The following is a 26,745-nucleotide window of genomic DNA, read 5'->3' as shown; positions in this document are numbered from 1 at the left end:
CCCTTGGTACAGGTCACTCCTCCCCAAGAACTGGTTCCAATGCCTCAAGAATTTAAATCCCTCTCCCTTGCACCACTGCTCAAGCCACGTATTTAGCTTATCTATCTTACTCTCTCTAAACTTATTAGCTCGTGGCACTGGTAGCAATCCAGAGATTACTACCTTTGAGGTCCTACTTTTCAATTTAGCTCCTAACTCCCTAAATTCAGCTTGTAGGACCTCCTCCCTCTTTTTACCTACATCGTTGGTACCTACATGTACCACGACAACTGGCTGATCCCCCTCCCCCTTCAGAATGCTCTGCACCCGCTCCGAGACATCCTTGACCCTTGCACCAGGGAGGCAACATACCATCTTGGAGTCTCGGTCTCGGCCACAGAAACTCCTATCTATCCCCCTTACAATTGACTCCTGCTCACAGATTACAACCCCCAGCTGTGACCCAGACTCAGATGCCAACAGCTCTCTCCTGACTAGAGGCAGGGCTGGAAGGATCTGGGTAGATGGGGTCTGAATGGAGCAGAGGCAGACCCATTTCAAGACACAAGTCTGCCTTTCAGCAATGGAGCAGAGATTGAGCCCACGGCTAGCTGGTGAAGTAACGGAAGAGTGGGAGTTGAGTATCGTGTCGAATCTGAAACCCCTGAATCTGTCTTTGCCTGTCTTTACCAGCGTTAGTCCAGAGTCTTATCAATCAAATGTGGAACAATTAAGTTGGTCACATTTTCACCAGCAGCTTAATAGTTTGCTGGAAAGTAGCGCATTATAGAAAGGTCATGTAATTACTATTGGGCAATGAGATGGCCGGAAAACATCACTAATATTTGAAAGGTCACATGATTGCTAATTGCCAATTAGATTTCTTGACAAAAAGAGACAAAAAAGAAAGATCTTGTGATTCTAATACCCAGTGAGATTGCTCATAAGAGACGCACACTAGTTCTTATATACATTATAAATTTTGAACTAATTAATTTTAAAAGGCCACTTATAGTAAAACTTCATCTTTAGTTAAAATTGGATTTCATCAGGGTTAATCACAAGCAGACTGGATTGCATACGGTTCATTATGACCATCCATTACAGGAAATCATATCAATTATGAAGATATCATACTAAAAATCAAATCACTTCTTCGGCAAATAAGAAACATTCCAGAAGAATAGTGCACAGGACGGTTGAAAACTTTTCCATTTGTATCCGAGGGGATCTTTAATAGAATTGTAGCAAAGACATTTTGTCTTTTTAAAAAGGCAATACTTTTATTTTAATGGAACTTTTCATTTTTTTTGCTTTAATGCTAAGACGATGCAAAGGAGTCACTGCAGATTTGGCAGAGCAAGAATAGCAATGTGTCTTTGTTTTTACCTCTTATCTGTTCTTTTAGGGACCCACTAATAACTATAACTGCATCTTAAAGTATTGATTGCACTTTGAGAGTAAACATTTTCTCTGTGCTATCAGGTTTAGAAAAAACAATTACTTATTATTAAAAAAAACTACTGCATAGGCTTTATTTTATTATTTTAAACCTTTGGCCAGCTTCAATTAAAGATATTGGTGGGATGCAATAATGTCCATTTGGTACCACTGCAGGTGACAATAGATTTTTCTACTATATGATACTATAATGTTAAAATTGCCAGAGCTATTTTCTAAAAAAAAGATTCACTCTTAGATTAAAAATGAAAAAAATAAACTAATGTGTTGTCCTGACCCACCCCTTCTCCTCCTGTACCTCCTACTCCCTTGGGTTCTGACAAACAACAAACTAATACATATTCTATTTAACCTTATTGAGTCTGTAACCTTATGAATACAGCACTGTGACTTAGAATGTTGTGCCCTTTGTTCACTCCATAACACTGACTGGAATATCAGCATCAACCTTAACAAAATGTTACTGATTAAAGAGAGAGTATATTCCCCTGAATGACCTCGTGTTCTATTCCATTCTTTACAATTACTAGTTAAAATGTACCTGGGAACAAAGCCTGTCTTTTTGTGACCTCACAAGTTTCATGCACTGATATCAATGAATATGGAAATCTACCCACAATCCATATTTTCAGCCCTACGTACATACAAAATGGCTGTCTCTGGAAACTCCCAGCAGTACCCGCCCTCTCCCACAAGCCGGTGACAAGTCATTGACGTCAGGTTTGGGCGGTGGTCGGTCCTAACTTACTTAAATGATTTTATTGAAACATATAAGATTGTGAAGGGGTTGGATCGGGTGGATGCGGGGAAGATGTTCCCGATGATGGGTGAAACTAGAACTAGGGGGCATAGTCTTAGAATAAGGGGCTGCTCTTTCAAAACTGAGATGAGGAGGAACTACTTCACTCAGAGGGTGGTAGGTCCATGGAATATGCTGCCCCAAAAAGCTGTAGAAGCTACATCATTACATAAATTTAAAACAGAAATAGACAGTTTCCTAGAAGTAAAGGGAATTAAGGGTTATGGGGAGCGGGCAGGAATTTGGACATGAGTCTAGGTTCGGATCGGTCATGGCCCTGTGGGTAGCGGAGCGGGCCCAGGGGCCGTGTAGCCTGATCCTGCTCCTAGTTTGTGTGTCTAATTCTGTTAGATTCAGGAGATGGTTCTGTGATAGTAGATTGGCGGTTAGGATCAGATCAGCCATGATCTTATTGAATGGCGGAGCAGGCTCGAGGGGCCGATTGGCCTACTCCTGCTCCTATTTCTTATGTTCTTATGTGGGCCTTATGAAAGGGAGCCTGACGCTTGCCACTCATCTCCAGTTGAATTCAGGCTAGTTGTTCTCTTTTAAAGGTGCAATTGCGTAAAGCTGCTGGGGTCTGAACATTCTGATCCACTGTGCTTTTGGGAAACTTGGGTAGAAATTGGGTCGTGCCCTAATAAGGCCGGCGGCAGGACCACGGCAAATGGGTCCCATAATGTCAGTAAAATACCTTAAAGATGCATATGTAGTATTGCTGGGAAAAGCTAAGTTACTGAGGGCAGGGTATAGGTTAACACCTTGATGATATCGTGCATTGTTGTCTGGGACTTGGGACATTTTGTTAGCTTGGTGTAAACTGGTGAGATGTTGCTGTGATAAATTTTCTTTATGAAATAAGACTAAAGAGAGCGGTCTATAAATTGGATCATACCACACCCGTGTTACAGGCGTAAAACAGACGCATAAAGGTCCAATGTGGCAGATGGCGTGCGCACGCTCATTCCGCCTAAGGTAAATGCTCCTGCATAGAAATCCATGGCCAGTGCCTGAAACAAGTGTTAGACCTTTTGCGTACAGGCATAGGGGGCCCAACGCCTGTTTCAGGCCCCCTTTGCAAAATGTGATGGTGAAGCGTGCACCTTTCATGCTGCGGTGCATATTCTCAGGGATTTGGTTCTTAAGCGGGCCACTGGAGGCTGCCATTGGAAAGGTAAGTTTTAATTTGTTATTACTTTCCTTATTTTAGAATCAGGAGGATCAGGACTTCTCTTCTCAAATTAAATGTGAGCCACTGCCGGCCATCACTCGCACCGCACCCCCCACCTCCACCCTCACCTGTCCTAATTGCCTCCTTACCTCTGGACTCTCCTTACGACCTCTTGAATAGAATACAGGAGTTATTTATATATACACAAGAGGGGGCATAGTTTATAAATTAGAGCCAGATCTTTCAGTAGTGAAGTTAGGAAACACTTCTACATGCAAAAGGTGGTAGAAGTTTGGAACTCTCTTCCGCAAACAGCAGTTGATGCTAGGTCAATTGTTAATTTTAAATCTGAGATTGATAGATTTTTGTTAACCAAAGATATTAAGGGATATGGGTCAATGGCGGGTATATGGAGATAGGTCACAGGTCACAGATCAGCTATGATCTCATTGAATGGCGGAATAGGCACGAGGGGCTAAATGGCCTTTTCCTATGTTCCTATTTTTGGTACACCCAGGGACCGGCAAGCTATCGCTGGGGCCATGACTGGCGACTGCGGCAATAAACAAATGAGGTCGGCAGTTCCACTTACCATGGTCCTGCCACTGGCCTCTTTAGGGCGTGACCTAATTTCTACGCCATTGCTTCTTCTAGTTTTCCAAAAGCACAGTGGTTCAGAATGGTCAGACCCCAGCAGCCTTGCTCAATGGCACTTTTTTTTTGAAAAAACAACTAGCTTCAGTAATAAATAAACACTCAGCAGAACTGCAGGCACTGTTATGGCTGAGTTGGCACTTTAAAGGAAAAATCCCTTTCTGAGATTGTTAATGATCACCAAGTGTGGATGGGTGTACAAAAGACAACTCCTGTATGCTATTAAAGGGGTGCATCCTCCATTTTCGTCATCCCGGTAGCATGCTGGTAAACAGCATTGCCCTGAAAAGAAAAATGGCGCTGTGGTGACCTCAGTCAGCATGCAACACCGACTTAACATCACCAGGGTGAACTTCGACCCTAACACTTTCAGCACTGGGTCCTAAGTACACCAGGTAAACCCGACGTGCAAGCAGACTGACAGAGGCGCCATCAGCACCTCTGAAGGAACACACATATCTTTTGGGTACGTTTGTATTTAAGCTTTTGGACAGGTTTTTATTTTATTTTATTGAAGTAGTGGCTTGCTGCAATACATGTTAAAAGTTTTTTTTTAAGTGTGTAGGGAGTGCTGCTGGATACTGCAAGGCCTCAGATGGTAAAGGAAGGCGTCTGAGAAGACAGAAATTGCTGTAAATACTCAGCAGGTCAGGCAACATCCATGGAGAGAGAACAGAGTTCACATCTCAGATCAAGATGCTGCCTGACCTGCTGAGTATTTCCAGCATTTTATGCTGTCATTTCAGATTTACAGCATCCGTTTGCAGAGGGAAGAGGATGACGCAGAAGAGGAGGAAGCAAAAGGAAAGATGCAACCCAGACAGCCCCTTTCTGGCCGGGATATCTGAGATAGAATCATCCACCTGCGGTCCCAGTGACCACAACCCCAATTCCCCTTTCAACATTAGTCCCACACCTTACATTCTCTCTGTTACTGATCATCACAGCGTTCTCTTGGCCACAATGCTAAAAATAAATGCCACCACAAAGCAAACTTTCCAATCCAACTTTATACATCTATCTATCCAATATGACATCAAGAAATCAACTCATCACCCTTATGCATTCCCTTAGTGACTGTCTTGTGAGTGCCTTTGCCTATCCTAGTGATGTCACACAGTGCTACCTCAGTGGCTACAGCATGGCTGGTGGAAGGCTGCTGACTTTCAGTGGGGCGGGACACTGAAAATGTCTTTGCTGGTCAACCTGGAGGAACTGGTGGCTGGGAGTGTCAAATCAAGTGACGGTGTTCCTTCTTAACATAGAAACATAGAAGATAGGAGCAGGAGTAGGCCATTCGGCCCCTCGAGCCTGCTCCGCCATTTAATGAGATCATGGCTGATCATCCAAATTCAGTACCCTGTCCCTGCTTTCTCCCCATATCCTTTGATCCCTTTAGCTTTAAGAAATATATCTAACTCCTTGAGATACCCCGCATCACAACTCAAAACCCAACACATGAGATTCTCTAAATCAGCTGGAATAAGGTGTTTGTAAACTGCTGAACCCGTCTGTGAGGGAAGTGTGGGGAGATGGAATAAGGTCAGAGATTGACATGGAAGGAGGCGGGTTGACTTGTGATAGAAGGGACTGTATATAGGCGGGAATGTTACATAGAAACATAGAAGGTAGGAGCAGGAGTAGGCCATTCGGCCCCTCGAGCCTGCTCCACCATTCAATGAGATCATGGCTGATCATCCAAACTCAGTACCCTATCCCTGCCTTCTCCCCATATCCCTTGATCCCTTTAGCCTTAAGAAATATATCTAACTCCTTCTTGAATATATTTAATGAATTGGCCTCAACTGCCTTCTGTGGTAAAGAATTCCACAGGTTCACCACTCTCTGGGTGAGGAAATTCCTCCCATCTTCTTCTTGTCTTCGCTCTTCTCGGTCAACCACTGGCTTGGCAGACTGCATTTCTTGGGTTGTGTGAAATGAGGAAGGCACAAGGGTGGAGTTGTGGTGAGGGGAGGGCAGGAAAGCAAGTAGCGCATGCGAGAAGGAGGATAACATATGAGGATACCCGCACCTTGTATCCTTTCTGCCCCGCTGCTGGCCAAGGGCTCAGCCATGCCCCTGCCAAAAATGGCCTGCACTGTCTCCTCCAAGAGGGTGAGGTGAGGCTAGGAATAGTAGATGTGCCTTGTGACTGGTACAGATTGTTGGTAGGTGAGTGATTGGGCTGGGAGGGGGGGGGCGGTGGCGGGGGGAGTCATGCATGGATCAGTGTGTGAGGCTAGTGCTTCAGTTGGTAGGAGACGGCTTTTGAAGATGCATTCACTGACCTTGACCAGTGGTCTGAGGTCATGAAGCTTCTTTGGGCAATGGAGCCAGGCGGTGGGGGTGACACTGCTGGCAGTGATGGCATCGGCGATGTGGTCCCACATCATTCTTTCTGGAAGGCCTCCTGGCCCCTGTGGGTAGAGGACCTCTCTTGCAGTGTTGACCCCCTGCACAAAGGGGGTATGCGAGACCCTGGGTGCCCCTTCCCTGGTTTGCTGAGCCATTTCTGTGAAGCACTTTTCCCATTTTTTAAGGTTCACAAGGGTATTCAACTTGAAGTGCTGAAGACTCCTATTTGGGACTTTTACATTAATTTTTTTTTGAAAGACAGCAAGGGCTGAAAAATGCATTTTTCCCACTTGATTCTAATTTTAATTTGTTCTGAACTCATTGCCCCTTTAATTCACAACCCTTTTAATTGCGCACAATTCCTTGCAAACTCCACAGCCTCACTTTCAGAGGCTGCAAGAAGCTGCAACGCCGCTCTTGGACGGAAACTCCGGGTCAGATGCCTCCAGTAATGCCACCAGGAGGGCATTACATGGTAAGTTAGCGCTGGACTACAAATCACCAACCCCCAGCGTGAATTTTTACCCGGTAGCGATGTGGCCATTTTCTACAGTCATAAACCCGAGGCCGGGGTGACATCGGCAGGTTTCTGTCAATGTCCAATTTCTAGGCCACAGTTTTCTTGTCTGTCTGAGCTTCCCCTCAGGGCTAGCAGACCATTCCACCTGATAAAAGAAGCCCATTGTTCTGGAAGCTGGTTATGGCAGCATCCCAGGCAGTATTGTTCAGGTATAGAATTAATTATAAATCAAATTTTGAAGGGACACATTAGAAAGTAGTGAGATTATTGGAAATGACAAAACACGTCCATTTGGTTCAACTGAACATTTAATTCCCTTAACTCAAAGTTCCCCTTTAAGTATTGCCACGAAAGGAAACTTTCCTGCGATAACTTTTACCAAGTTCCTGACAATAAATTACACATTAATATTCTTATATTGTTGGTATGAGGTTGGCTAGATAGGGTTTATTTATTTATTTATTTATTTATTTTATTCATTGATGGGATGTGGGCGTCGCTGGCTAGGCCTGCATTTAGTGCCCATCCCGAATTGCCCTTGAGAAGATGGTGGTGAGCCGCCTTCTTGAACCGCTGCAGTCCATATGGTGTAGGTACACCCACAATGCTGTTAGGAAGGGAGTTCCAGGATTTTGGCCCAGCGACAGTGAAGGAACGGCGATACAGGTCCAAGTCAGGATGGTGTGTGGCTTGGAGGGGAACTTGTAGGTGGTGATGTTCCCATGCGTCTGCTGCCCTTGTCCTTCTAAGTGGTAGAGGTCGCGGGTTTGGAAGGTGCTGTTGAAGGAGCTTTGGCGAGTTGCTGCAGTGCATCTTGTAGATGGTACACACTGCAGCCACAGTGCGCCGGTGGTGGAGGGAGTGAATGTTGAAGGTGGTGGATGGAGTGCCAATCAAACGGGCTGCTTTATCCTGAATGGTGTCGAGCTTCTTGAGTGTTGTTGGAGCTGCACTCATCCAGGCAAATGGAGAGTATTCCATCACACTCCTGACTTGTGCCTTGTAGATGGTGGAAAGGCTTTGGGGAGTCAGGAGGTGAGACATTCGCCGCAGAATTCCCAGCCTCTGGCCTGCTCTTGTAGCCACAGTATTTATATGGCTGGTACAGTTCAGTTTCTGATCAATGGTAACCCCCAGGATGTTGATAGTGGGGGATTCAGCGATGGTAATGCCATTGAATGTCAAGGGGAGATGGTTAGAGTCTCGCTTGTTATCCTATTATCAGATTCTGTGTTTCTGGAGAACAGAGGACCAAGCTATTCTTGGTCATAACTTGGATTACCCAAAACTTCAGTTGCCAGCAGCATTTTAAACTTTCAATTGCAGAATGCAAATTTGCACTTTTCAGAACTTCAGATAAATTAATACTCTGAATAGCTTTAACAAGGAATTTCAAAAGAAGAACAAGGCAGTAAAATATCTGGTCTTAAATCATAACATTTGATGAAAAAGTAATGATTAGAGTCCATTTTCTCCCCTTTTCTTAATGTGCTGACTCATGCTGGAGTAAGGTTACAGAAGCATACTCCAATACCACACTCAAGTGGTCATTTTCACATGTGCAGTTAGTAGGGATTTTGATCATTGCAGGTGGCATCACAGGTGAGTCTGAAACTGTTCTTACCCAATGTTGATTAATTTGCACTTATTAACAGTGGTGGTCAGATATGATTCGTAGTTTTTCCCTCCCTAGCCCAGGGATGCTGAGGCCAGTTGTAATACTCAAAAAGAAAGGAAGCCTTGCATTTATACAGTGCTTTATCACATCTGTTGGAAACAACCCTAAGCATTTCACAGACAATGACTTACTTTGAATTGCAGTGATTATTATCTAGCCAAATGCTGCAGGCATTTTGCATTTAGCCAAACCCCACAAACAGCAATAAGATGAATGACCAGCTCATCTGCTTTTGGTGGTGGTGTTTTTTTTATTTGTTCTTGAGATGTGGCAACACTGACAAGGTCATATTTATTGCCCATCTGTAGTTGCCCTGAGAAGTGGTGGTGTGCTGCCTTCTTGAAATTTGTAGTAATTGTTTTACAACTTAATAGTTTGCTCAGCCATATCAGAGGACATTAAGGGGGAAAATTTCGGTTGATTTGCACCGTCCATTAGCGCCTAAGAGGGGCGCTAATGGGGCACAAAGCAACTAGTGCCTGGGCGTGGCGCCGCTAATGCCTCCCACAAAATTCAGCGGGAGGTTAGCGGTGGCGGTCACCGTTAGCGCCCCACAGCGCTGCGCCACTGGCGATGATGTCATCGCCGTGCACAGCAGTCCGCTCGCACTCCAGCTGTGATCTTCGGTAGCGCCCTCTGACTTACTGCCAGACGCTATGTCCGACAGGGTCAAGGGGGCCTACCTGCGGCCGGGGCGGCGCAAATTAAAGGGAAGGTGCCGGGCAGCCATTTTTGTTGCTGGCCGCCTGCCAGCACCTGCCCACTTTGCCGTCCCCGGCCTTCTGTGCAGTCCAGCTGGGCCCCGGGTCTTGGTGCGCTAGGCCCCTCCCCTTTAATAAGGGGAGGAAGGCCTGCAGTACCATGGCGCGACGTGTCGCAGAGTGTTGCGCTGCGATATTCACTCCCAAGAGGGAGGCGGGGCGCTTCCAGTAGCTACTGGTGAATTTCGGGCGCGGGAGTGCTCATTTTTTCGGGGCACTAAAAGTAGCGCCCCGCCGAAGATAGTGCCCCAGAGGGCGCTAACGGGAGGCGCAAAGCAACCCAATTTTTCCCCCAAAATATATAAAGAAATATTTGGAAAAATTGTTTTGTTATTTGCAGCTTTTTCTCTTGATGTAGTTGTACATCTCTGCATACAGAGAAATAGATGCATAGTAGATTAATAGGTGGTAGGTCACAATGACATAAGTGATGATGGATGCCACCACATTCATCATGGAACCATAGAACCGTAAAAGTTAACAGCACAGAAGGAGGCCATTTTGGCTATGCTGCTTCTTTGCTAGAGCAATCTAAAACAAATCCCACTGCTCCATGCTCTCCCCATAGCCTTTTATCTTGCTTCACTTCAAATATTTATCCTATTTTCTCTTAAGATGTGTAATGTTCTCTTCTGCAACTGCTCCCTCTGGCAAAGCATTCCATGCTCCAACATCCCTCTGTGTAAAGACATTTTCCTAACCTTTCTCCTCACTTTTGTAGTGATAATTTTAAATTAATGACCCCAGAAACTTTCACCTTTAACATAAAATATATTGTAAAAATAAAACCTTCTGATATTCTTGTCTTGTACTCCATGTGGGGAAAGAATTCTCTCACACTGACAGTGTAATACTCACTAAAAATGTCACTCCTAACACATCCCAATGCTGATGACTCTTCTGGAGTTTATAGATGATTTATAATGGGAATTAGTTACTAAATATTATCTCCTATGTTACACTGGGAGCTCAAAGAAGCTAAATCCCAGCTCTGTACTACAAACCCCCAGTGTAACAAAGTACCAGTTGTTTTTATAGCAAGAGTTTTTAACTGAATCTCAGGTCTATGTTACAGGGGACTTTGTCACTGAATCCCAACTCTGTTTTGCAGGAATATTTGTAGTCGAGACCCCAGATTTTTGCTATAACTGGTGAGTGAAATTGGCAATAGTGAGTCGGCAGCCCATTTTACGCAGCACTCGATTTTCATTATGGAGAATAAAAAAATTGGGCATTCCACCAATTCTGGCCTCTTACGCATTCCTTACGCAAAAGACCAATTTCACCCCCCCCCGCCCCCCTGTCGCTTATAGCTGAATGCAGCTCTGTGTTATAACAGAAGTTTGTTGCTAGGATTCCCAGCTTTATGCTGCAGTTGGAATGAACACAACCTGAACACTCCATTACAGCTGCAGTACTTAACAATGCTGCCAAGCAGTTTGCATCTACACTATAGCACCACCAGCCTGCTATCCAGTGCTGTGCACTTACTTGCGATGAGCTCTGCGGGCATGGACCTGGACCCACTAATCAAGTTTAAGTCAAGAATATAAATATTCCTGTCAAACTAGTTCTATTTGGTGTTGAAACTATTTGAATATAATTCATCAATTTAAAGAAACCCTTTAATTAGTGAATCTTCATTGTAACTAACTGCAGACTATTTCTCATATCATATATTTAGAATAATTTCCTAAAATATTTAAGATTCTAATGCTGTATTTTAAAAAATGGTTTTAAAGGGGTTTACTGAACTGCCAAATATTTGTCCTCGAAATTTTTGCTGACATAAACTTTTTATCTGTAGTACACTGGTTGATACAATTTGCACATTCTCCCCGTGTTTGCGTGGGTTTTCTCCGGGTGCTCCGGTTTCCTCCCACAGTCCAAAGATGTGCGGGTTAGGTTGATTGGCCATGATAAAAATTGGCCCTTAGTGTTAGGGGGGATTAAACACGTGGGGTTACGGGGTTACAGGGATAGGGCTTGGGTGGGATGGCTGTCAGTGTAGGGACCGGGTGCTAGGGTTTGGATGATCAGCCATGATCTCGTTGAATGGCGGAGCAGGCTCGAAGGGCCGAATGGCCTACTCCTGCTCCTATCTTCTATGTTTCTATGTAACTGATCAGTGAATATTTAATTTAATATGCTTTAATAAAACTTTATATTCATTATAATGAGCGATGTCACTTCTTGGGATAGAACATTTATGTATTCAAGGACATAAATTGCAAGGTTCTGTTGGCAACGTGGTACCTTGCTAGACAAGAACACAGGATGCAGGTTCTAGATTTGCCTTTATATGGTGTTGTTGCCTTATCTCTAACCTATACTCGTGTCATAGGAATAGGAACGGAGTAAGCCATTTAACCTCTCGAGACTGTTCCACCTTTCAATTAGATCGTGGCTGATCTGTACCTCAACTCCATTTAACCGCATTGGTTCCATATCCCTTAATACACTTACCTAACAAAATTCTATTGTGTCTCATGAGGCTCCAAGGCAGTAGTGGAACCTCACCATATTTTCCCTTTACTGTCAGCATTGCTTACTCCCTTACTAAGCATGGACAATTGCAGAGAAAAGCTGCCTCTCCTTGGCCCCAAAAGTATATCTTATCCTCAACCTCAAAAGACTGCTCTCTGAATGAGATTACAAATTTTGCCTCCATGATTCTGCCCAGAAGTCCATTTCATGTGTTGCAGAGTTTCTGACATCAATCCTAGATTTGCCTTTTACTAATTTGAACCTGTGTCACTTTGTCCTACTGGCAGGTTTAGTTTGAGGTAGTACTCTATATTTATCTTATTATCTATACCATTTACTATGTTACAGTATATACCTCTATAAAAATCACAAAAACAACAACAACAACTTGCATTTATCTAGTGCCTTTAACATAGTTAAAAAGTCCCAAGGTGCTTCACAGGAGCGTTATCAAACAAAATTTGACACCGAGCCACGCGAGAGATTAGGATAGGTGACCATAAGCTTGGTCAAATAGGTAGCTTTTAAGGAGTGTCTTAATGGAGGAGAGAGAGGTGGAGAAATTTAGGGAGGGAATTCCAGAGTTTAGGGCCTGGACAGCTGAAAGCACAGCTACCAAAGGTGGAGCGATGAAAATCAGGAATGCATAAGAGGCCAGAATTGGTGGAATGCAGAGATTTCGTAGGGTTACAGAGATGGGGAGGGGCGAGTCCATGGAGGAATTTGAAATCAAGGATGAGAATTTTAAAATTGAGGTGTTGCCAGACCGGAAGCCAATGTGGGCCAGCGAGCACAGGGGTGGTGGGTGAACGGAACTTGGTGCGAGTTAGGGTACAGGCAGCAGAGTTTACGGTGGATGCTGTCATTTCAAGACTGAAAAGCCCAAGTTTTTCCAGACTTCCCTTATAGCTCAGTCTTGGGATCAGTCTTGTGGTTCTTCTCTGCACTGTCTCCAAACTCTGGATATTTCTGTTGAGTGAATTAAAAAAACTGAAAATCACTATATTCATCCATTGTGTTCATTTCAGCTACTTAAGTAGATGTTGCCCTTTATTCCTGTTGGGAATACTTTATTGTTTGGAATACATACTCTGGTCTTCTGTATAAGGTAAAGTAATGAATGATACTGTGAGTTTATTTTTCTGCATAAGGTCATTGTGCTGCAGTAAATTTACTTTGTGATTGCTTTATTGACTGGTTTTGTTCTTTTTCATAAAACCTTAATTGAATCCCAAAATATGAAAACAGGCTGGTTTAATCTCCATTTAGGCATGAAAAAACATTTGTTGACAAATGTGTTGACAAAAAATGATGGCTTGAATTTACACAGAGCCAATGTATCAAGGAAATCCATCACAAAACTTATCAGCTGGTTTGGATTGTGGGAAACTTTAGATGTTGGGTGGCTAGTTTTACATTTGCACCTGACGTTAGAGTTCTAGAATTCATCAAAAATTATTAGATTTGTTGACCAATCTCTTAACTAGTTGACAAAATGCAAGTTACATGTTAATGGACTGGAATATTGATTTTTCATACCTAGTTGAGAAGAGAGACTGATACTATTGGCCTCACGTCAATAGGGCTATATAGTGAAGTACTCTACTACAATTAAAGGTGTAAAAAATGTTGTTACTAATATGTTGGTTCCTGAGAAGTGAATGTTTCTACAAGTGAAAACATTTTGTGAAAGCAGGTTATTGGTTGATCATGAGCAGACGGCAGGTCTGACAGAGCTATTAACATAAATTAAAATTCAAGCTATCTGCAAACACTCTCAGCCCCATAAACCAATGAAATGTTGTCACAATTTTAGGTCATTTTTAATCCTTGCTCTTTTATCTCTCATTAAGACTGTCATGGTGTAACCCCACCATCACCTTAGTGAGAAGACTCCTGAGCTGATCAGAGGGAATGGGGGTGTTGGCTGTGAAGAGCAGCAGATAAGAGTGAATAGAAGATGTGAGAGGGGATGAATATCCTAGAGCTTTGTTTGAAAATCTTTGGGGAATATCATTTATGCAGCATTTTCCCTCGGTATATGCGGGGTAGTTTGTAACCAATCTGTGGAAGGAGTGGGCGTGATGGGCTGAATGACCTTTTCTTCTGTCATGCTTTTTAATGTTATGTTCCTTGAATGGAGTAGTTGTGTACATGAATTATTAAATGGTTTTTAATCTAGTCAAACTATTAAAAGAGTTATTCTCTCTCAAAAAACTGGGACATGCAGTATTGCTTTTGTTTAGTGGACTTTAGTTGGAGTTACATTTTTCACAATGTCCCCAATGCAATTGAAGTGTTGCTGCATGAAAATAAATAACCCATGCCGTCATCACTCTTGCATATTCCAGCTAAAAGGTCAGAAGGAGGTGCAATTGGTCCTGGGCAGAGATTTTCTAGAAAGTGCTCATAGGTGATGTATGGAACTCTCCACACAAATTACATGAGAAAGGTAGCATGACCAGGACATAAGATACTGTACACCATGACTTACAGCCCTACTGTTGAAATTACCCCTGCATTACCCCTGCTCTCTCTCTATATAGTCATAAAGGTTCTGACATGCTCTGAGGCATAAAACCCCTCGCCAGCAATAGAAATTTGTAAAATCTACCCTATTCTGTGTTAGATTGAAATTTCCAGCTAAGCAATCAGAATGTTAGTTTGCTAGGAACGAAGGGCATTTTTAAAAAATTAAGAAACCTAGGTGAAGGCCCTTTTTAGTTTTCTGCTATTCTTTCCAACATTAGGGGTATAATTCATAATGGGACTTGCTCCTTCATCTAAGTTTCTCATACGATTGCAAAATAAATACAGATTAGGAATGCCATTCAGCTCATCTATCCAGGAAATAAACAAACAATCTCACCTCCACAATGATACCAGAGTTTTTCGCTCCATAACCCTACCCGATGACCATTCCATGTGCTGATCACTCTTTATGTGAAAACGTTTCTAACAGTCTTAAATTTACCTTTTATCAGTTGAACTTGTGACTCCTTGTCCTACTACCATGGTTTAATTTGAAGTTGTGTCCCCAATTTGCCTTTTCTGTACTATTCACTATCTTGCCTATCCCTGAGGTCTCCTTCCAAGGTTCCATAGCCCAGATTTCTCTAGTTTTTCCTTATAACTGAGCCCTCTGATGTTGGGGGATCAGGCTCATGGTTCTTCTTTGCATCACTTCCCTTGTGCATCAGTGATCACTGCTGGACATAGTACTTGAGATATGATCTAACCAGAGCACTATTCAGTTTAAGCGTGACTTCCTTTGACATGTTGTCTGCTGCTGTTTTGCCTATATTATTTAGCATCCACTTGCCTTGTTGAATGATTGCTGCTCTGTGGTGATTAGAGATGCTGAGCACCAGGTCTCTAGAGTTCTTTCAATTTTACCTTCAGTTATTTAACACCATTTCACAGAAATTTATGCCACAGAAGGAGGCCATTCGGCCCATCATGCCTGTGCCAGCCGAAAAAGAGCTATCCAGCCTAATCCCACTTTCCAGCTCTTGGTCCATAGCCTTGTAGGTTACGGCACTTCAAGTGCATATCCAAGTACTTTTTGAATGCGATGAGGGTTCCTGCCTCTACCACCCTTTCAGGCAGTAAGTTCCAGACCCCCACCACCCTCTGGGTGAAAAAAGATCTCCTCAACTCCCCTCTAATCCTTCTACCAATTACTTATAGAATACTTATGACACCCATTTTCTTATATAAGATATTTTATATTTATCCATATTAAATTTTATCTGCCACTTTTTGCCCACTTGCATATTTTATTTAACTCACTTTGTACCACAGCCCCCTCCCCACCCTACCTTGAAGATCTCCACCAGCCTTATGCCCCTCACTCTCTGCTCTTCCAGTAAAGGACTTATCCTTATATTCTGCTCCTCCACTTCACCACTGGTGACCACTCATTCAGCCACTATGCATCCTCTGGAACTCCTTACCTACTTCCACCACCTTGCAAATCTCCCTTCCTGTGTACAAAAACATCCTCAAAACCTTTCTTTTTGTCCGTATCTTTTGTCCCCTATCCTAACCCGCTCAATTTCTCTCTTTTCCGCTTGCTGCTCAGTGATGACTGTTTCTTGTCATCCTTAATGCAAAACACCCAGACATCTTCCTGCACGTGCTTGCCAGTACAGGATCGATGGGCCGGATGGCCTCCTTCCACGCTGTAAGATTCGATGGTTCTAGGAGTGCTTTAGAAATGCACGTTGTTGCTTTTGTTGTTTTTTGTTCTCAGTAATGAAAATAATGTTTTAATTGCTTCCAAGCAAATATGAAGAATACTCAATTTCTAGTGAGGCATATCATGGCCTAGCCACTGAATGTTTTCTTCAAGATGTTATCAGGAAAATGAGAAACTGTTTAACTTTCCTTGTGAGAAGTTTGCTTTTAGAGGCCATAATTTCCTCTGTTCTGATCCTGAAGCACAGAACAGTATGCATGACTGTGCTGACAGATTTACTATATCAAGATATATTCCTGCAAATAGCGTGCAAAAATATACAACAACTGCAATAATAATACATGTATAATTCCTATAGCTATCGTGGAGTCACAGAGGCATACTCGGATTTAGTGGAAAATCAGGGCTGATATTTCTTTCAAATTGTAATTTCTTTCTTCTTAATGTGGACTCTGCATGAGTAGCTGCGTGCTGGGTGCACATTCCTCTTAATTATCTCGCTTTGCAAAAGCTACAATTTCTCCTATTTATTTCTCTGCAAACTTTTTCTGTTTGTTGTAGAATAAAACTTGATGGGAAATTTCTCCGAACTCAATGATTCTGCAACGCACACTATCATTCTCCCTACTACAGACCAGCCAAGTAAAAAGATACAACCTGGGTTTTGTTTAAGCAGTCCAATGTGGCCTTACTATTGTAAAAGTAAAACAGCACATTTATGGGCACTTTTAGCACCACAACATTCTTTATACCAACTCACCTTGGTGCTGAGAGATCTGGCTTATAGGTTGCATCACTGTATTTGTCATTTGGCTATTATAAAGTCATGCATGAAAATGATACAAGTACAGATTTTACTGTCGATACTCAACAAAATAGACAACAGCACTGCACAATTAATTTACACCTAATAGAATTGCATCATTCACACGCACTTCTAATTGTAACAATGAATTTTTCCTCATCTTTTCTCATACCTCTCGTGAAAGTGCTAACTTGTGCTGGGGCATGAGTTGACACCTCATGCAGGTGGCACTAGCTCTCTATCTTGCTCACCCAAGAGGCCATTTTTTGTGTGTGAGCCTAGACAGTGAAAATGTGGGTTACTACAGTGGAGCTCAAACCTGTCCACACAGCACACTTTCTAACCAGGGTCATTGAACAGGGATTGGAAGCAGGAACCCTGGTTGATTTAATTTTTCCATCCCTAACCTGGTGCTCCTGAGGCCAATTGTAGTGTCCATCAATAGTGCCTCAGTTGAGCTCCCAAAATTATTAAGCCAGCAATGAAAGATAAAGAGTAGTATTATCATGGAAAGGAGGGAGGGAGGGAGGGAAGAAGAAGTAACCCAAGTTGCTGTTGCCCACTTGTAGCTAACCACAGAGTAGCATTAGCAGACACCCAAGAGGTTGTTTGCCTGCTTCCTTCACTGGGGTATGACACTTAGCACAGGGAAACTAAACGAAAGCAAGCTTACAAAATCAAACAAAAATGTAAGTTGTCTAAACATGGGAGACAGAGCAGTTAGCAGTATACACACGTAGCAGACCAAACAGGAGGAGAATGCATATCTGTGTAATAGCCGCAGCGAGTCAACATGTCCATATGCCTTTTGTAGTTTGAACGGTACAAGGGAATTTCAGTGCACAACAAGCTGCAGTGTCTCAGACCTCCTGACAAAGATGAGACAAGCAACTTGCAATGTTTATCCTTAATTGTTTCAAATATAGTCCTTGTCAGCCAATAAAAGGGACACCACCTCAATTAAACCAGAAAGGATTCCCTCACTCAACTGTGATTGGCAGTCCGTTCCACTATGATTTGATTAACATTTAAAACCATTTGTGGCAATACGAGTGGCGGTTTTGTATCAAACAAAATTCCTAATGTGCTGATGGGATGAGTGTCTGAAGTTTTAATTGATTCACAGTCTAATTGAAAATCTTTTCCTTTTCCCCTAGAGGTCAGAGTGAGTTCAGACTGCACATGGCCTTCTTGGTGACTAAAGGTGATGATCAGATGGGTTGAGGTAGTTGACTAGATTAAAAAGCTTTCCAAAAATAATTCTACAGTTTAATGGAGTACTACTTAATTCTGTCATGATTTTGATTAAATTCCATTTATGCACACCACAGTAAGGCAAGATAGTCTTTCAGCTATCTAGGTACATTAATAAAACAACATCCATTTTTTGCCTTCTATCATGCAATCCAATTATAAAAATAAAATAAATTGAAGTCTTAGCAAAATTCAATTATGGCAATATTTTCAAATAGATTTTGTCAAATAATTTCTTCACCTAATGTGTATGTAGCCCTTCCTCAGCTCATTTAAAAAATAGTGTCAATTTATTAGCAGCTAACTTTTTTATCCAGGATTAAAATAATCCAATAGATAGCATCTCTCAAGGCTGTAAAAGAGTACAAAATGTCTGCTCTCAAACACAAGGTAATCTTCAATCAAATTAAATATTTGTTTCTCTAGTTTGCATCTGAGAATTTGGCAATTGACAAATGGTGTGTAAAGGAAAGCTAAAAAGGTATATAAATGTACCGTAGAGTACTTTCTGTTCAAAATATTTCAGAATTGTCTTTTGGAACAAATATAGGTATGAAAATATTAATTGGCTATCCAGTATCTTACCTGGCCAACTATCCTTGCCTCTGGACTGCTCTGGTCACTAATGGGGAAGAGCTTTGTATGATTAGGCAATCCCATTGATTGCAATAGGGGATGTAACTATGGACTAATCTGGGAACCATTCTAGAGCCACCTGTCCTGCAAAAGCATGCTGATAGCTGCTTACATAGTTGGTGACATGTTTTCCCAGGGGTAGATTGGATCAAAGGCTGGTTACAAGTCATGTACCCCATTGCAATCAATAGAGCATCTCTGTAACAACCTCTCAGGAACATCTTCGAGAAATGGAGACACAGCATGGTGGGCTTCCATGTGAGTGAGAAATCCAATGTGTTTTTTAAAGAAATCAATGAATAACTTTTTCATTTTTTTTCAATATGTATTGGCTGAGCACTTTGAACAAAACATAAAACCTCTCCCTAAGACTTTCCTTCACTTTAACAATACATTATTTTGAAATTGTTGTTTCTATTTAGGAACTATCTCCTTTGACCTGTGTGGAATGAATTTAACTGATATCAGAAGTGATCACACCTACGCATTGTTTTTTACATTTGCCACACTTTTAGTTACGTGCAAATTATTTTTGAACATATTTCATTAAGATGCACGACAGTGTTACTGAAGAAATAGGGCATAATTTCATGGATGTTATGTCTTTTGCTGTTTAAATTGATGCATATGAACTACGACGTGCAAATGTTCTGAAATGGCTGGAAGCTATTAAAGGGCCAGTGTCTTTGTGATAAAAAAATTGGCAATTCATTTTGTTTGATTGCAAATACACAATGCAAGTATGCAACCATGATACGTTGTATGTGACATTAACAGCTGGCTCCTCCAGGAAAAAAAGATTTGCCAATTACATTTTAATGAAAATGGTGCTCCTTTAAAACCACTGGTTAGGGCTTTGTGATGATATTCACATTACAAAGACATCATTTCCATCACAAAGACATCGGCCGCGATTTTCCCTACCGTGGCGGGTGAGGTCACTGGTTCCAGCCCGGCCTCCAACATGACTTGTTAAGCCCGCCCAGCGCATTTCCCGGCCAATTGAAGGAAGCGGCTCTGATGACATCATTTGATGTTGCGTCATCAGCCGGTTTCCTTAAAAGGACCTTAATGAACAAATTGATTTTGACAGTTGTGCTGTCAGTGTTCTACAGCATTGAGGTGCTGCAAACACTAACAAGCACTGCACAAAGGTGCACGGCTGCACTCAGGCTCTCCCATGACGCCTTCCATATGCTTATGGAGGGAGTCACAGCACACAGGGAGGTCCTCTAATGGCACCCCTGCAATGCTGATGAGTGTGAAAGGAATGGCTTGAGCATTGTAGGGATGCTTTATGTTGTTGGTGTGGGGTGGTGCCAACCTGGCGCATCATGTGGCAGCCAGGGTGTACAGCATCAAGTGAAGTAAATGTGGCCATAGTGAGGCCATCCCTGGCCTTCCAGACAGCAATATGGTCAGGTGCTGATGCCCTCTATCCTGTGCAGCATCAGTTGATTGCGGAGAAGGTTGGTGTTGTTGGTGCTGCTGGTGTGCCTGGTGATGCTGGTGTTGCGGCTGATTGTGGTCAGATTCTGAGGACCAAGGTGAGAGAGTATAAACCGTACCTGTGCTGATGGAATAGATGGCCGATGAACTTGAAAAAACAGAAGCAATCTGTCAATGGTGAGAGAGGTTGTTTCAATGAGGTGACACTGGATAGAGAGTTTGCTCCAAACACTTGCAACCTGCATAAAGCTCAATCTGTCTTCCAAATGCAGTAAACAACAGCTTCTGAGCTTGGAAAGTAAACAGCTGTGAGATGGGAGCTTTTAGAGCATATTTCAAGCTGTCAAGTAATGAGATGATTCCACGGCCATTCAACTCCCGCCCAGCTTAACAGACGTGATCCCCGAGCAACGTGGACCCTGTTGGCGAGCTGGTAAATTCTAAAGGTGAGCTCCAAATTTTTGTTAATCCTCAGTTGACAAGGTCATAATGACCTGAATTGCCTTCCCTGCCGCTGCTTGTTGGATCTGCTCAGCGCTGACAGACCCGGCATTTGGTAAAGGCACGTGGCAGCAGGGTCCCGACCCACTGTCAAAAAGAACACTTTCCCACCCGACCCACCACCGATCGCGCCCGTTGACCCCGCGGAAAATTCCCCCAACCATTTTAACATGTGTTGCTCAGCTTTTCAATAATCAAGTGACTTGATTTCCTTCTACAAAATGATTGTGGGCAACCATATTGCAAAATATGGTTTGAATAGAGCTGCTTCCTAATGATATCATAGTTACTACAGAGTGAAATCTCTGCCAATGTTAGGAATAGCATGAACTACCAGATGTAGGATAACACTCTCTCTACTCTGCCTATAATTTACCTCAAACCAACCTCAGAAAAACACTAGTGTGAAATTTCCAATTCCACACCAGCCATCATTATGACTTGTCCAAGTAAAATTGCCAGCTTTTTTCCATTTGCAGACAGTTTTGTGTTGTACCCACTAGGGACTTGGTTGAGAGTGGCCAAATCAAACATCCTTTCAGGAAGGAATCTTGTTGCCCTTACCTGGTCTGGCCTATATGTGACTTCAGTTCCACACCAACGTGGTTGACAATCAACTACCGTCTGAAGTGGCCTAGCAAGCCACTCAGCTGTCAGGGCAACTAGAGATGGGCAATATATGCCAACCTCGCCAGTGATGCCCAGGTGCCAAGAATGAATTTTTAAAAATCCTCCTTGCAAACTCTAATAGCCAGAAGAGAGACAAAACTTCTTATGGCCAGATTTTGTGGACATCAGCGAACGAACAGTGCTTGCCATTCATTACACTAGCTCACAGACTTTCTGTGGGCTTTTGCACTGGAACTTACGGTTATTGGAGAGTCAAAACAGCATGACGCCCTCTGCAGGGAATCTGGGACATATGTGAACAGGGCAAGCAATGGTGTCACCTTAACCAATCAGATTGAAAATTCCTTACTGAGCCACACTGAGTCTAAACCAGGAAGTGTAAGTTTGAATAGTTAATTCAATGTCAAATCATGTACACAAAGCAAAATAAAGGGAGAGAAAGAAAGATGGGAATACGAGAGATTGGTAAAAGAGACAGAAAGAAATAGTTTCAAAATAAAAATTAAATGTTTTAATTTTTTTTAAATCTCCATCGATAATTAAAATCTGAAGGAATGAGACGCCATACTTGTAAAAGTTAATTTTCAGTGCCAGAGAGGTTGTTTTGCAGTAATTAAGACTTATCACACCGTTAAAAATTCACCTATACTTGAATGGACAAGCCCTAACTTTTTCTGGCATGTTTAGTGGGTAACTAGTGGGTAAGTACCGAAACTTCATGCCCTTCATGTATTTGAATGCTGAGTATCTTAGCGAGATACTGGTATAGTGCTGCTTCTGGAAAAGCAAGGCAACTCGGACAGCAACTTCCTGTTTTCTGCATTTAACTGCACATGTGCAGATGCCGGAAATTGCTGTCCAATTTATTCCTTAATGGTGAGCTCTGATAGCCTCACTGTTATTTCTACTGCAAAATCCGGGCCAATACCCCATCAGTCTGCACTCAGAATGTGCTAACCCAGTATTCTTACTCTATATGTTCTTATGCTCTAAGGTAAACAGACTGACTGCTCCTTTCTGAGGGAAAAGAAACGGTTTTGTTGGTTCTGTCCATGCAGTAGAAGGGATTGTCATTAAATGTATATCGTATACAATAGGGATTTCAATGTGTTATTGTCATTCACTTCAATCATACAGAAGGAGCCCCCTGATGGCTTAGTAGACACAACCTAGTGTGGTATTGAGGCATAAAGATTCGGAAAACCCAAATGTGATGCCTCATCTATGCTAAGTTAGCTGATCACATTTGGGAATCTTTATTTGATTCAATGCCTCTAGGTCTGGGCAGTTGGAAAGTGGGCATGTGTGAATATTAGATGAGAAAATGATTGAGCTTGATTGAGATATGCTTTATGGTGAATAGCCCACACTGTTGCTTACTTCCTAGATTAGCACATGAAGGTTGACCAGTTGGAGGAGATACCAGAGCTGCTGCCACGCATGGACCTCTAACGCTGCTAGATTAATAAGCATTTTTATACTTGAATCAAGAGAAAAAGTACATAAAACTTGGCTCCATTATTTGAAAAAAAGTTATTCAGAAGGAATGACTAATAAGGGGATGTCCCTTTAAGATATTTCTTTTGCACAGTTCATGTTTTAATTCATTTACCATAAGTCTCTTAATTTATGCAACATATGTGGACAAGGTATTTTTGAGAGTGCAGAGAAGACTTGGAGTGCCAGTCTCTCTGAAAAATTGGGACATTTCCTCTCAAACACATGTCAGGGTGCAAAAACCCATTAGCAGATTGTCTTTCCACAAACTCTCACCTGGTTTAAGACATTTTTTTGTCCAGAGCATTTGCAGCAGATGTCAAAATTCCTCCATGCTTCAACCTTTTGAAACAGATGTTGTCATCTTTTGGAGCGCATAGCTCGCCTAAGTCACAGTCTCCCAATCCCAAGACGGGCTCATCCCTTATTCATAACGCAGTTTAGCTAGTTAATAAATTATACGCATTGCTCTCGAATGACAGGGAGAATAGACCGGAGATCTCTGGCTGGAAATAAATATCAAGGCACAAATGTGAGTGCAGTGATTAACCAGATGTGCTGGCTATATCCCTCCAGCTTGATTGACATCCCCCTTTGCTGTGATAGGGTACAGGAGTACGAGCTAGGATTAAGCATGAGAACGCCTTGTAAATGTCAGCATATGTACATACAAAGATATTGCTTCAATAATCTTGTCAGGAAGGATGCAGTTTATCTGAATGGTTGATAAATCTATGATTGGCACACAAAGCCAAAATCTAATTATAAGAGATGTGTTCAGATTGTTCTATTGGTTTAAGCTGTTACCTCAAAGAATGTGTTTTGTGAGGAAATTAAGTCACAAACTGATTTGAGTCCAAAGATTTTCCTGAATACATCTACTCACAAACTAGCTATAATTTATAGTACAGGATGTAAGAATTATTGGCACTTTCAATTCAAGGTCTTGCCTACTGCCATGTTGGTCATATATTGAATGCTATTATTTTCAATTAGATTAATTAATACAGTAGAGACCAATACGAAAGTAAAGACTGAAAGAAGCCCATCTAGTTCATCTACTTCATTCATACAGTGGACTCATTGAGATCATTTTAGAAGAACAGAACTAGGAAGAAGGATAAAATAGGATTGTTTGCTCAGGCTAGGATTCCTTTCCCCCCATTTCTAACAGGAACATTGTTTTCTTTAGAACACTGTGCTTTATCTGATATTTCAATTATTAAGTATTTTAAGCAAGGGCAACAGTCATAATCTAATGGTTAAATGAGTACTGTGCCCTTGCGATGAATGCTGATGAGATTTTGCGTAAAGTAATTATACGTTTATGACATAATAATGAAAAACGTAGAAAATTTGCAACCAGCAGGTCAAGGCTGCATTTGAAAAATAGATTAACAATTTTGATGGAACCCTTCACCAATTCTGTCCTGTTTCAAATTATAAAACATTTTTTGTTATTTTTTATTTTAAATAATCCTAGGCACTAGGATGTTTAAAATGGAATCTATGGCTGCTGTTTTACATATGATTTACTTTGTCCTTTGTCTTCACATAGGGGCCTGGGGGTTTGAGCGAATATATGGACGTTGTTTAGGTTTAAGACTGAAAGGCAAAGAAAATCGATCCACCTTTGTTTATGTCTTTCTCTATAAATAGTTCCACCATCAGGGCTTCAAAAATATGTTAATATATGCTAGATTGTCACTATGAGCGGAGATGCATAATGGTTGCTTAGGATCAAGCTAATTGTAATGCCTACCAAGTACTAGAAAATTTAAAAACCATCTAGGTGTCAAAAGCTGGCAATTCATGTTCTATTTGCCTTGAATAAATGATTAATTGAAAGCTTGTTTATGTGCCTGTTCAGAAAGGATCTGGGACTTTTTAAAAACAAACTTGCTTAGTAAAGAAAATAATCTTTGATCTGCGGTATGAGAGGCTACACGGACCAGTATAATTGCTGTAGCTTTTTGCCATGTCTTAAGTTCACTCAGCTAAACTGTATTTCCTTGCAACTGTAGTGAGTAAAAAAAACTGTGTGCTTTTGTAAAAAAAAAGTTCATCAAAAGACTTAGTTTAAACGACTGTGAGAATGTGAAACACTCATATTTTGATTTTAGAAAATGGTTTAAAATATTGGGGAAAATACAATGTTGTATTACTATTTTCTCTGCTGATTCTGTGTATATTTCTTTTGCACAGTAAAACTGATTAGTAGCTTTAGTCTCTACTCTCTGGTCTGTCAGCATGGTTTTTTTCTGGGCTTGGAGAGATCAGGAGTGATTGGTGGGCACCCAGTGTTATTTCCAGGTTATGCTCTGGTGGTACAGGGATGAATTGTTAAGGCACACTACATCAAGTCACTTCACGCATACCTTGGTTCACAGGAGGTGTGCGCCTTGGTACGGAGCTTTCCAGTGCCAGCCCCTTGGCAGTGAGCACAAATAAGGAAAGTTGGGAGGGAACACAAATCGATATCATTGGCCCTGAATTTGCTGTCCTGATGATGGCAAATTGGCAGCGTTCGCCATCATTTCACCTCTGAAACGGATTACAACTTTGGGATTTAGCACATGTGCAGCCTAATGCGAAATCCTGAGGTTGCAGTCTGTCGTTCAAAGCTCCTCCACAGGCTGTGCTGTGTATCCGCCCTCCCTGCCCCACAGAGCCGGCAATCAGTGAAATCTCTCAAATCATGGAAACTGACGAAAACTTCAGCTCTTCCGCAGTAATTACGCTGTTAAATACCTCATTAAAAGTTAGACCCAAAGGGATCAGGTGTATTGACTGCTATACAAAGGTTGTGGCCCTGAAAAACTCATTTTAATTTTGCGCAGTGTCAAATTTATTCATTTTAATAAAAATTCAAATTTTTAAGAAACTTAAAAAAAAATTTAATCCCTTTGCATCTAACTTTGTTTTGCTCTCTCTAACATTTTGAAAAAGTTAGAATTTTAGGAGCTTACCCACTTCCTGGTTCGCTGTCTGTGAGAATTCTGCTTTTTGATTGGCTGCTTAGACAGCTTGCTGATGTCACAGCAGCTCGCACAAGGGGATTCCCACGACACTACGTTGATTTCAACTACTCGTCGGAAAACCCGAAATTCTCGACACAGAGATCACGAGATATTTGTGCGAAGCTTCATTCGGGGCCAGCGGCTAACGCCTTTGCTTCACTGCTGACTGCAAATTCCGTTTTATGCCACGTTGGCAGTAAGATCATTCCATTCATTGTTTACATTTGTAAACAAGTTGGCTCCTACTCAGATTTTCCAACCTTACACACCTTCACTAATTATGATCCATACTTTTTAGTGTCAGCTGTGGCTCAGTGGGTATCACCCTCACCTTTGAGTCAGAAGGTTGTGGGTTCAAATCCCACTCCAAAAGCTGGAGCACAAAAATCTAGGCTGATACTCCAGTGCAGTGCTGAGGGAGTGCTGCGCTGTCGGAGGTGCCATCTTTTGGATGAGACGTTAAACCGAGCCCCGTCTGCTCTCTCAGGTGGATGCAAAAGATCCCATGGCACTATTTTGAAGAAGAGCAGGAGAGTTATGCCCAGTGACCTGGCCAATATTTATCCCTCAATCAACATCACTAAAACAGATTATCTGGGCATGATCACATTCCTGTTTGTGGGAGCTTGCTGTGCGCAAATTGGCTGCTGCGTTTCCCACATTACAACAGTACACTACACTTCAAAAAGTACTTCATTGGCTGTAAAGCACTTTGAGACGTCCGGTGGTTGTGAAAGGCGCTATATAAATGCAAGTCTTTCTTTTTTTATCTGTGTTGTTTTAGTTATTTTAATAGATACCTCATATGTAAACATAAACTTATTAGCGACATAGCAAAAATCTAAGTGTCAGTCTTTTAACCCAAAAGGAACACTAAGATGTGATTA

General features: G+C 42.0%; 1 long non-coding RNA gene across 1 annotated transcript; it reads left to right on the top strand.

The window, feature by feature from the left end:
* The first annotated feature begins 16,466 nt into the window (after positions 1 to 16,466).
* Positions 16,467 to 25,071, top strand: LOC147123510 (uncharacterized). The gene is made up of 3 exons (XR_015074607.1): positions 16,467 to 19,019; positions 20,483 to 20,656; positions 24,397 to 25,071. It is a non-coding gene; the product is annotated as an uncharacterized LOC147123510 (long non-coding RNA).
* Positions 25,072 to 26,745: the final 1,674 nt, after the last annotated feature.

This window comes from Somniosus microcephalus, chromosome 2 (genome assembly GCF_052327205.1).
Source record: "Somniosus microcephalus isolate GS21.2 chromosome 2, FLI_Smic_1.0, whole genome shotgun sequence".
Lineage (NCBI taxonomy): Eukaryota > Metazoa > Chordata > Chondrichthyes > Squaliformes > Somniosidae > Somniosus > Somniosus microcephalus.
This window is presented reverse-complemented; position numbering and strand designations above follow the sequence as displayed.